Consider the following 11,639-nt stretch of genomic DNA (forward strand, 5'->3'; position numbering starts at 1 on the left):
TTTTGACTCAGTTTGAGAACAAGCAGAAAACACCCCATCACAGAGCTAATGTTTTTAACTGCTCTGATCTGAGAGCCAAGGACATTCTGAGAACTCTGCCCACAGGTGTGAGGCAGTGAGGAAGAGGGGCATGGATGGGGCAGAGCTTGTCTGACATCCAGACTGATCAATGAGAGTATTCCATCCCCTTGGAGTCATGCTAATTATTTAAGGAGAATTGGGAGTTGGGAACTTGAAGTTGGCTCTTCTGATCTCTCTGTCTCTCTCTCTTCTCTTTGATTTGTTTTTTTTGTCGGGGCCAGGGGAGTTTTGGTCAGGACGTTCAGCCCGACCTTTTGCCATTTTGCAGAGGCCTCTGGGCTTTTCTGCCTTTTTCCTCCCTTCTCTCTGGGATCTGCTGTGTGACCAGGTGCTGTTTCCTGGGACTGGCTGCTCAGTGTGTTCGTCAGGAATTACCTTGAATATCTTTTATTTCTATTTAATATATATATTTACTGGTAGTGTATTAGTATTTTGTTATTTTATTAGACTCTGTTTGTCTCAATCCAAGTTTCTCCCTTCCCTTTTGATTCTCTCCCCTATTGGGTGGGCGGGAGAGGGGGTGAGTGAACGGCTATCATGGTTGTATTGCTAGCTCGGGTTAAACTATGACAAGTAAATCCTCTTTTGAAGTACTTGTACTGTATTTTCTAGGCACTCATTCTTCCCTCCTGTATGAGTGAGTGGCTCCAGTCCAGTGCCTCCTGTTTGTGTCTCTAGGCTGTAAGGGTGTAGGAGTCTCTTCTGTGGTCACTAGCATCTGTATTACTTAATCAGTCCTACTCTTCTTTATGGTTAAGGTAATGGATTTTATTCCCAGTTGAGAAAGATCATCAGCAAAATGCCCTTGCGTGTTTGGCCTCTGGAGGGAGCAGACAAGCAAAAAAAAAAACTAACAACCTTGGCAGATTAGAGTGAGCAGATTGTCCCAACTTCTCCATAGAAGAAGTTTATATTGCTGCCTTTCAGGGACTCTGAAGTTCCCAGTGTTTGCAATAATTCTTGCCAGGAATAGAAACACTTTAGTTGTTTGGGGTTTTTTTTATGTATTTTTTTAGTAGGTTGCCTTCTTCCTGAAGAACAAGCTGATTCCGGCATGTAAGTATGAGCCAAGGTGCAAGCCTGTCACTGGCAGCAGCACGTGACATAGGACACTGCTATTCATATCTGTAGTAGATAGAGCCAAAAGCAGCAGATGTAGTGGGGGATCCCCGTGGGACACCGTGGGACCTGCATGGGTTATATCCCTTCCGCCATCAGTGGTACCTGCTGTCAGGGAGCATTCAGCTTTGTGACAATGCTCAAGACAGTGGCAGGACTCCCTGCAGTTACTGTGTTTAGTCTCTGTGCTCAGAGAGACAAGCCAAGTGCTGCAAAGTGCTTGAGGAAACTGATTCTGACTGACAAGGCTTTAAAACTCATTGTGGTAGACAGTGTGGGGGGGACAGGGAAAGATGCATCAAGGAGGTTTCTGAGAAGTATTTTACTCTTTTGCTGCCTGACCCGGTGGAAGGATCTCCCCTGCTCATGGCTGAAACTGGTCGTGTATATAGAAGCTGCAGTGGTTAAGGCTGTAGTCCTGGAGATTTGCTGAGAAGCCCAGGGCCCTGAAAAGGTGTGGAAGACCTTGCCACCTCCTAAAACTACAGACAGCAGCTAGATCCTAAGTTTTGCTGAGAATGGCAGAAGTAGACAGTGCTAAGTAACTGTGTAGGGTGTGACAGAATAGATAGAGATGGATCTTCAGACTGGCGATGTAACCTCACAGTTCTCTGCTTTTCTGATGCTCAGTCTGAACCTCCCAAGCTGTAAACTGTGGCAGTTGTTCTTTGTTAGACCAGTTGGCAGTAGCACGCAGAGTTTGGCTCTGTTACTTTTGTGATAATATTTCAAATAGTTGTAGGCTAATGTTATGTCACGTCTTAGCTTCCTTTTTAAGTCCAGCTCCTTCAGCCTCTCCTCAATAGCCTTGTTAGTAGCCTTCCACTGAACTCTTTCCAATTTAACCACGTTCCTCTTGATCAGTGGTATTCAAAACTAAACAATATTTCAGGTATGGCCTCACCAGTACCGAGTAGACGTTATTAGCAAATTACCCTTCACATGCTTGCCACAATTCTAGTGTCACCCACTACGTGGCTTCTTTCAGAAGAACGTGTTGCAGGTTCACATTCATGCTGTAACCCACAGGACTATGACCTGGCCAGCCACTTCTCAGCCCATACCTGTAAATGGGTTATTCCAGCTACCCCAGGTGCAGAACTTCATATTTGGATCATGAGCTCTTCTGTCCAGTCCTTAAGTTTTTCAGGGTCTTTCTGAGTTGAACCAAGAGCCACTTCTCCTAATTTAGTGTCACCTGCAGATCTATTCAGAATGAGCTCTGTGTTGCAGCCAGGTTGTTAATGAAGGCTTTTGATTACGGGTGCCACTATTGACCCCCAGGGTGCTCTGCTGATTACCAACCAAATAGTGAGTTACTGACTGCTACCCTTACAGCCAGTTTTCAATTCATCCAGACAGCCTGTTTTTCCCATCCATGCTTCTGCTGTTTCCAGAGGGGAAGGATGGGGATCTGGTGTCAAAAGCCATATTCAAATTAAAGTGTATTACACCTACCACTCTGCAGGAGCCCACAGAGCCAGTCATTTTATCATAGCAGGCAATCAGGCAGGTCAAACATGGTTTGCCTTCTGGGGTGACTACTATGGATTATGTGCTCCCTGATCTTTCCATTGACTGAGGTGAAGCTGACTGGCATACAGTTTCCCAAGTCCTCCTTCTTGCCTTTGTTGAAGATGAAGATCGATAGTGGTCTCAAGCTCAGGCCCACCAGCTCTTTCAGTAGCTTGGGATGATTCCTATCTAAATAAATCCAGCTTCTCTAACCTCTTGCTCCTCCACTGCTGGCTGCCCCATTCCTTCCTGAACTGTGCCATTACAGGCAAGGGGCTGGGAGTTGGCTTTGGCTGTGAAGACAGAGGCAGAAAAAAAGGCACTGAGTTCAACAGCTTTTTTATTGACAACTATTGTCACCGGGGGTCTTCACCACAGAAGCCCATTCTCCTTGAATTTGCTTTTCCAGTTAGCATTCTCACAGAATCTGCCTTGTTCCAACCAGTGCCCATCAGCCATCTCAGCTCCAGCTGGGCTTTGACCTTGTGACTTTGACACTAAGTACCTAACATTGCTTTTTAATTTATTTTTCTTTTTTTTTTTTTTTTGTCTTTTCTTTGTGGTGTTGGTTTTTCTTTGTGGTAGTGGTTTACTTAAGTAACTAGAATAATTTTATTTAGTTTGGCTAATCTAAACCACATAGGAGATGGTCTTTCTGACTCTTGCCCACTTTTGCTCCAGCAGGTCAAGACTCATGAATGAACATTGATATATTCCTCACCTGCAGAAACAGTTATCTGCTACTAGGAGGACAGGGAAAAGATGTCTGAAATTATAACCTTAGTTAAATATGGCTAATACAAATATAAATAAAAATTAAATGGAATTATTCTGGTCTTTAAAGATTTAGAGGAACGATGCAATTAGACAGTGAAGAACAAGAGATCTCCCTATGGGAAGACTTAGGGTTGGTCTGCCACTGGGAAACATTCTTGGAGGAGGATCATACACCAAATAGTTTGGGTTCTGGACTGAGATCAAGGCTAATTTGATTGATAAGAGCTTAAATTTAAAAGTGGGGAACAGAGCTGGGAAAGGCTCCTTTAATTGGCATGACGATAACGTACCGAGAAAGAAGTATCAGACGGTCAGAGGAATGAACATGCCAATACTGATAAGAGCATTTGCTGGCTCGTACAGACTGGGAAAACACTGGTTAAAAAATAGCCTCTTGTGGTGGCCAGCATGAAATTATTACATTGGTACAACAAAAGAGAGGATCCATAACAACCAAGTCAGGATGTGTAATACAGAGACCTGTGGAGGATTAGCAGTTGTGGCTGAAATATCAGGATGGAAGTATAAGTATCATTTAGGAAAGGTAGATGAGAAGAATAAAGATGGTGAAATAGTGTTACATGTTAATGACTTCAGAGAAAGAAAATGGGTGGTTTGTATAAGATGCATCATGTTTGAGTTAAAATTGTTTAGAGAAAGGTAGAAAAAATACCAAAGTATCAGAGAACCTGCAGTATCAAAGGGAATCTGGGGCCTGGAGTTAGACAGGCATGTATATGTCTAATGTAATTTGGAAGAGAAGTAACCCTAGTAACTCAATACATATGGAAAAGTTTAAGTCCTCAGATTGGAAAACCCACCTATTCCTAGTGGTGCTAACAGATAACCATGCTGCAGTGACAAGATAGGCAAGGGTGCTATGAAAACTTTCTATCATATGGCTAGCAAGAAATATGAAGAATCCTTAAACATTTTTTAGCTACAAGTAAGCAATTTACATTATTTCTAACTAATGTGAAATGAAAGGAAATTCTCAAATGACATCATTCTCATTAAACAGAAATGCTGGGTTTAGCCATCTTATTTTTTTCCAGCTAGTCGAGTTAGTTGCATAAGGTTGTATCTTCAAATTGAGCTTGAAGGCAAACAACTTCACTCACAGTTATCACAAATTAATTTAAAACCAAACTTTGAACATTCTGATATTCAGTAAAAATAAACAAAATAAAAGCACAAACAAACAAACAAAACCAAAGAAACAACAACAACAACAAATTAGGCCTGATTTTCAATGGGCAGGGTGGGGAAGACTAAGTTGTCAAAACGTTAGAATTCAGAAAATACACTAAGTGACTACAAAACCAACATTACGTATTTGGTACCATCCTTTACATTATTTCCACAGAATCTGTCATGCCTATTTTTATTAACGCACTAGCCATTATATTTATATTTTGGTCTCTCTTATCTTGGCTACATAGGTGTGTAGACACTTACAAATTTTATTCTCTATGTTTGCTTAGTTATAACTTAGTTATAATTCAAATCTAGAGGAAGCAGCATGTTCCATGAACCGGGCAAAGAGACTGAAAATTGATCCTTAATTGTGCATGGGGGCAATCTTTAACCTGTGAAATTAAGGTAAGTTAATGTTTGATTAACAGCTGATGTTTGCTCAATTTTTGAAATGTATGACAAGTAAGTACATTTCTGTGAGACTTTGGTATAGTTGTTAATTTATATTTTAACATATATATTTAAGATTTCTTTTTTTGAATGCTTATACATTATAAACTGAAATAACTGATTTTTCTGTTCAGAGGCAGGCTGTGTGATTTCTTGTAGCTGTGTTGAAGTCAGTGAAGCTCAGCCTGAGGATCTGTTTAATTCTTGATGAACAAGTTTTGCCAATAGACCCTCCCCTTTTGTTGTTAGTATGTTCAGTATAATATTATATACCCATTGATTTGAGGCTCAACTCAACTATTTTTCAAACACTGCTTCGAAATTATTGATCCTATTTTAATAACCAGCAGACCTTTAGACTGTAAGCATCTACAGGCATAGCCTGATTTATCTTGCATTGAAGCAACCACAGAATCACTGTGACTGGCATTGCATTCTATGTTTGAATGTGCCAAGTCACGCACATGAATAAATATCACGGTCTGTGGAAGTTAAGGAAGAATGAAAATTGATTGTGAAAGTAAATAAAATCCTCATCTTTTACAATGCTCTTTCTCTCTCTTTAAATAAAAGCAATCAGAATTCAACTTCTATTTTCCTACAGGTATTAAGTATATTCTTGAGTTGCATCTGGGTCTGTTGTAGATTCCTAATAAGTAGGTATGAAAACAGATCTCAACCATGCTGACTTCTCCAATTGTTATTTCTCTCCCTTATCTGATGGGTAGTGCTCAGAAAGGCGGAGGCACTGGCCTTACCAGTCCTATGTGAAGGGGTGAGCACAGAGCATGCAAATGCTCTCACTGCAAGAATGAGGCAGAATCCTCTGTGCGCATGCCTATTACTCATAAATTCATGTAGTCTCAAGACCACCTGGCTCCTTGGACCTATCTAGTCTATATGTTCCAGAGGTTCTGTATCCCCATGGTAGTCATGACTTCCCTTCAAGGTGACTTAATTTCTTATCCATAGAACGCTAGTTTAACCAGAAAGAGTAAAAAACTAATTGTCTACTGACTGTTTGCCATTTGGTGCAGTATAATTATTATTCAATTATAACTAAACTTAATTAGTTTAATGCTATTTTAGGTATTCAATCAGAGTAGAAATATCTTAGGATTTGATATTTCAGGACCTTGAGAACAGTTCATTATCAACCTGATGTAGATATGTTCCTGTCCATCTTTCTATCATATATGAATATAACATAATCTTCTCCTATATGAATAGACATACTGCTGGGAAAGGAGTGTCCCTCTTCCTGGCAAAGTACACTGGTGCAGCTAAACACAAATACTACAAACAACTGCAAAACCTTCAGGCAAATATCAATCACTTCAGCAGGTGGTGAAGAGAAACGTAGAAACGTTTCTATAGCTGCAGGGCAGACATTCCTTCCTTCCTAAGCAAGACTTATCTTCTCTTGCCTCTCCCAGCAAATGCTACGACTGTGTCACATCCTGTTAAAGCATGAAAAGCTAACCGTGCTTTTGCCTTTTTGTTGCCTAATACTGCAGTAAAGAACCTTTCATTTAATCCCAGAATCAAAAGCAATCCAAAACTCATCAAAATCTAACTTGTTCATATCCCTCAATGATACCTGTCCTCAAATCTGCAAAGCAATTAATAACACAGCTCTTAAGACTCATGGCTCACAAGGTTTGGAATCTGGAGGAGAAGAGCAGGCATTTGGTGGTAAGTATGGAAGGCCTTATTTACAGGAGAACTAGAGAAATAATACATATCATCCTTTCAATGAAACATTAACAAAAAAATATTCCATTTAAATCAGGTGCGAAATAGATTTGTGCTGCATTCCACTACTGTTTATCCCATTACCGTGCTCAGTAAAACAGGGTGTGTAGGCAGGGCTATGTTTGTACATGACTTTGAATGCCTGTGCCGTCAGTAAATAACGAAGGACAAGGTGATGAGAGAGTTCCTCTCTTTTGCTTTTTTCACTTATTTTTGTGAAGATTTACCCCATTAGTGTCAACCTGTTCCAAGTCAAACAGCTCTGGCTGAACTTCAAAAGATAACATAAATGTGATAGGCAAGTGAGAATATGCCCTAGATCAAGGCATATGGCATAGGATATTGGGGTGGATGATGTGCACCTTAACCATGTAGGGGGTTTTAAATACGTTTTTTTCATATGGAGGAGAACTAATATACTTTTTGCATGCCAAATGCCAAATACAAAACAATCCATTATGATTCATCCTAAAAATTATCTTAATGTTAGGCTGATATTATTCACTGAATGACACTTCTTAGCTATGTAAGTACACAAAAATAAAGCAGACAGATGTAGTTCAAGCTTTGCCAGACTGAGCTGCACATTGGTACTGCTCTTTCATCAAGGGAACTTAAAAAGATAGTTTAATTCCTGCAGCTATTCTGCCCATGGCTTCTTAGTGAGAGACAAACAGAAAGAAAATCCATTTCAACAGGGCAAATTCAGCTGTATTTTATAAGAACAGCCATGACTAAAGGTAGAAGTCCTTTAGAAATACAACCATTACTTTTGATTTCAAAACTGTGGTTTTGAAACAGAGCACCATTTTGCTGTTGATACCTAGCTTTGAGACTGACACCACCCACACATTTTATAGAAAGATTTCAAGTGACTGGAGAAAAAAATATTTTCTCAGTTGTCACACTGTGTCTCAGTTTATTGACTCAGCACCCATGAATTTTTTGTGTAAGACTGATCCCTCATGAGGAGGATTTCTTATGCATCAATTAGTCCATGAGCATTTCCATCATTTGCAAACCTAATTTCTCGATAACTCTGTGAGTACAATTATGATTTATAATCTATTTTATGGGAATGCTTAAGGTGGTGAGTTAGTACTTCAACAATCAGGAATAACTATGATTAGTTATACCCACCATCTTTCTTTAATTTCTGACATACGTGCTAGAACACTCTCTTTAACTTCTGAGTTGTGTTCTGTTGTTCTTGGAGGACATGAATTCACCTGCTGTAGAGGAGTGCTTCTCTTCCGATGAATTTATATTGTCTGTAAAAATACCTTGGTGTGAGCAATCAGTTTCATTCAGAAGCTATGAGGCACTGGACTCACAGGAGTTTCAGAAAAGGAAAGATTATTTTGAAGTTAAAGCAGACAAGTGCCACTTGGGAGACCTGGATTTCCCATCTCTGACACGCAGCGTTTGCGTGATACTGGGCCAGTGGCTCTAGCTGAAATATCATGGGCTGCCATTCTGTTTGCCTCACTTTGCCAGGTTCTTAAATTGTTGGCTATTGACTCAAAAAAGCAAAGTAGAGCAGAAAGTGTGGACCATTGTAGATTTCTTACATTGTGGGATTGGTCACTTTGCTCAGGGCTTACTCTCTGTTTTTCCTCACAAGTATTCCTAGGGATAAATGGCTTTGGTTGCATAGATACAACCACAAGATATATATATATATATATATATATATATATATATATATATATATATATATATTAAAAAACACAACAAAAAAACAACAAAACCAAAAACCACTGATAAAAGAAGCCAAGTTTTTAAAAAATAATATACATTTTTGACAATTTTTATTTTAATGTCTGTTAAGATAGCAAAATTAGCGGTCCCTCCAGCTTCTTTTGCCTGCATCCTGAACTTACTTTAAGACTTTACCTCTCTGCAGATTTATCTCTGAGATTTTCCCAGACTTAGGCTGACTAACACCCACTGTAGCTCAGGTATTCATATTTGCATAGACCTGTTTAAATATGGCACCTGCTAAAAATGTGTCAGAGGAAAAATTTTTTTCCACAGAAGAAACATAAAGTGGTATGGATTTCAACAGTGCACAACACACCATAAAGGAAATAAAACCACTGTAAAATACAATCTGGAACAAGTGTTACCAGAGTTTCCTTCACAGGAGGACAAACTAGGCATCAGATGAAGAAAGCAGAATAATCAAAGTGTCTGCAACAAAACACCTTCCCAACCAGAGGGCTCAATGCAATGTGCCTTATAGAGATGGCAGGATTCCTGCATTGCCTTATAATTCATGCCAGTGAGCCGGAGATAAGAGGTTGGCCAGAGCCCAGCACACACACAGCATCTCCCTGCCCCTCTCCCTGCCCTCACAGGCAGCACTGTGGTAATTCATGCTCGGTAATTCGGTCCTCGGGGTGAGGAGAAACTTCCCAGTCCCATTCCTCAGGTGTAGGGCTGTTGGGTTACGTACTCCTTCCCCTGTCACTCAAAAGCGGAGCCTCACATTGCTCCTGGTGATGTGCCGCGTCTAGGACACTTTCCTTTAGTGTGATGTGAAGGGACAGTAGAGCAAGGTGGGGGGGCGGAGAGTCAGAGAGGGACACGGTGACAACTCCATCTCTGAGCATGGAGATGCTGGAAGAGTCTCTTTAGCTGCTATGGTCAAGAAAATCATCCTGTTCAGTGAAGTATGGGCAAAATTAAGCAGTTCATAACTTCCTTTTTTTTAAAAGTTTCAGATTAAAACATTCCTCAGAGTTCCTCTATCTGTCATGAAGAAGGACGCACAGATACATATGAAACTTGTTCCTGATTCCTGGGTGTAAGGGCGTACCAAAGTTTCGTAGATTGTAAGTAACCCACTATGTCTGGTGCTTACAGATCCATAAAGTATTCAAAGTAAAACCTGAGCAAGAATGGTTTTGGTCTTGTTTTTTCGATGCTGGTAGATTCACACTCATTTAAATCCACTCTTCCTTGCTTTAAAGCAACCTGCTAACCTCTGGAACATAAAATAATTAACAACTATGGACAACTCCGATACCTTACCTTTAGTTCTTCCCTGTGCGTGAAATATGATAATAGTGCTACTTCAACTTAGAAGGCTGTTATGAAGTTAAATTTATTAATGCTTGAAGGAGTTACGAGAGTACCACAGAAAAGCCATCATGGAAATTAATTAACCTGCCTTCAAGGCAGGGTTTGAGGAATGTACAGTGAATATGACATGAAAGATTCCACTTTACATGATGAAAATTAAGAGAAACATTGAAGAACTATACGTTAATTAAACACATCCCTTGCATTGAATGAGGTAGGAGACTTGCAGAAAAAACACTCTGCAAAGGCAATTTAAAAACTGACTCATATCACATACTACATACAGTACTATAGGGGAGGCTTTTGTCTTTGGAGCTTTAATGTTTTCCATGTAGTTTCCTTAAGTTTTCTCTAAAGTCTTTTTTTTTTGTTTTCACTGTGTGACTCCTAGTCTGAATATTGGTGAGGTTGTGAGCCAGCTATCAGAGGAAATTACAGGCATAGGAAACTACTTATATGTGACACTCTGCCTCAGGGCTTCACAGCTGCTTGAGAGCCAGCACTAGTAGCCTCATGTTCCCTAGGACAGGTTCTCTGGTGGTCCCATCCATCTTTCTCCACCCAACCACCGGCTCCAGCCCGAATGGAGGAAATTCGTGCCAGAGAGCCTCTTATCATCAGCTCTCTGACATGAAGTAAAGGGCAATTAAATGTCTGCCCTTCCTGCAGTTGCTGGCTATACTACTACATCTTTTCCTGTCCCTCTGTTTCCCCCACATCCATTCCCTGCTCTCCTCATTCTCAGTTCTGGACACTCATCCTCTCATTTCTCTCAGCACTAAGCCCATGTAACTTGCACTGAGACCAGCTGCTCTTTCTTGTGTGTTCATCAGGCACCATTAGGCTAAAGATTAACTAAGATTACAGGAGAGTCTTCCTTTTGTTTTGTTGCCAAAGGAGCCCCTGGAAATCAGGGGGAACAGCCACAGTAAGACAGGCAGGATTTTTCTTCTGTAACATGAGCAAAACTGTACAATTTCATGTTTAGACAAGCAGAATAATTTTGAGTGGAGCTCCTTGACAGAAATTTAGCCTGAGAAACAGCTGGCATGAAAACATCAATTGATGTTTTAAATTTTGGCAGAGTTAGAAACAACAAAAATGAAGTCTTTCACTGATAAGGCAACATTGGGAATAACTGTTACTATATGCACCAACAAAAACTAAATCTGTCTAGCTAAACTTTTATTGAGGTGTGTGAACCCACACCCAAAGACACCACTTGAGTGCATAGATGGAAGACAAATTGTTGACCAGCAACCCAACAGAATAATTTGCATTTAATAAGAAATAGTGATTTACAGGGAGACACATCAGGAATACCTGAGCAAATGCTTTCAAAACAAAAACTGAATGGAAAACACTTTCTTCCTCTTCTCCCTTATGTTGGCTATGGTCTGTATTTTCAGCTAAAGAAGAATATAACAGGAATGTAATTCCTAGGCAAGAAGAATAGAAGTACTAAAAATGGAAAGTGAGAGGATTAAATATGCCTTAAATTTCAATTTTTATAAACTGGCATTGAAGATGAGGCAATAAGGTGTTTGGTATCTCGCACCGGTTCTGGCGATGTGTTGAGGCAATGGAGCAGGAGCTGCCCGAGGCCACACGCCCAGAGGCTACTGCAGTGTCCCTGCATGGTCAAGAAGCAGCAACAA

The sequence above is a fragment of the Columba livia genome, chromosome 1 (assembly GCF_036013475.1).
Source record: "Columba livia isolate bColLiv1 breed racing homer chromosome 1, bColLiv1.pat.W.v2, whole genome shotgun sequence".
Lineage (NCBI taxonomy): Eukaryota > Metazoa > Chordata > Aves > Columbiformes > Columbidae > Columba > Columba livia.